The sequence below is a fragment of the Saccoglossus kowalevskii genome, chromosome 5, assembly GCF_978046115.1.
Source record: "Saccoglossus kowalevskii chromosome 5, keSacKowa6.1, whole genome shotgun sequence".
NCBI classification, from domain to species: Eukaryota; Metazoa; Hemichordata; class Enteropneusta; family Harrimaniidae; genus Saccoglossus; species Saccoglossus kowalevskii.
The window spans coordinates 22,487,608-22,488,934 of NC_140645.1; the positions used below are offsets into that span (position 1 = coordinate 22,487,608).

General features: G+C 35.0%; 1 long non-coding RNA gene across 1 annotated transcript; it reads left to right on the forward strand.

The window, feature by feature from the left end:
- The first annotated feature begins 412 nt into the window (after nucleotides 1-412).
- Nucleotides 413-843, forward strand: LOC144343327 (uncharacterized). Its single transcript, XR_013418940.2, has 2 exons — nucleotides 413-504; nucleotides 672-843. It is a non-coding gene; the product is annotated as an uncharacterized LOC144343327 (long non-coding RNA).
- Nucleotides 844-1,327: the final 484 nt, after the last annotated feature.

Sequence of the window (1,327 nt, forward strand, 5' to 3'; positions counted from 1 at the left end):
ATGTCGAAATAAACCACTTGGTATTTACTGTGCCTACGCCTGAATCAATGCTATACCTTGATGTAATACTTGGTGATAAAAATATCATTTGTAAATAATATATACATTATTTCTTTTATTTTGCAGTTATGATGGCGTAAAGGTGTGTGAATGGATTGAAAACACTGCTAGCGATAGAAAACTAAAAGGGCAATGTCAACGGAAAATTAGATGGCTGTGTTACTGCACATGGGCTCACGCTCTCTACGTAAGTATTTTATTTCACCATTTTCGCGTTTTCACATAATACTAAAAATTAATTACTCGTCAGAAACATGTCATATATGTATGTAGTAAATGTTCTACATTATATCTTAGAATGCGTCTTCGTCAATATATATAATTTTTTTTTATTACACAGAAAAAAGTGTCGGCCCGCCCAATTGTCAGTACACTTTGCCTGCAACTGTGTTATCTTTTGTCCGAGCTGTCTTGCCCATGAGAGTAAAAGGTGAATACTGGCCAGTAAGTAATAAACGTAATTTAAATTATTGAGTCTTGCAATTGTTTAATAATACATGTATAAAGGTAACTTTTTTTCATTGCGTGTGATTTACTTTTCTGCTGTTATATTATCAATTATACGATGTGCGTCTTAGTAACTTATGGCAATTATTTGTTTCATCTTGCAGGATGCATACCCCGTAACCATTCAAGAGTTTTGTACCGCTGTATGTGATAGTATGTTGACGTCGCAGAGTTTCTAAAATGTGTCTTTGACAGTGATTTTGTTGTCGATATTTAAATGTATGTCTTGTATGTTACGTGATGTTTGCCTTTGATAGAAATAAACAATTACTCGAATATTTACGTGTGTTTGATATGAAATATTGGACTGTACAGTAGGTACATAGCCACGACACTAAATGAATGTTTCCCGGGACTGAGAAAGGAGTGATTTTCCAAAAAAAAATGATACTATTAATTCGAGAGACATGACACGAAAAAAAATCGCGAATACAAATGTAACTGTTCCTATCAACTGTGCAAAAATCTGTATTCCTATAGAGTAGTTTCTCTAGACCAATCTGATTCACGACGACCGGTAAGGGGAGGTGCTTCATTATACCGGAAGCGGCCCTTATATTTACGCAAATTTATTGTCATTTGCTACTAGTAGTTGACGTTAGATTGTATTTGGGGTTTAGAGCAATCGACAATGAAGTGTATCTATGTCAGTTATAAGGGACCTTTCTAGTTCCATGGTTCAATTCAGAGAAAGGACATATAACCGATACCAACACTGTGTATCCAGGGCTCGATACAACAAACTCAATGAGTCTTGTGA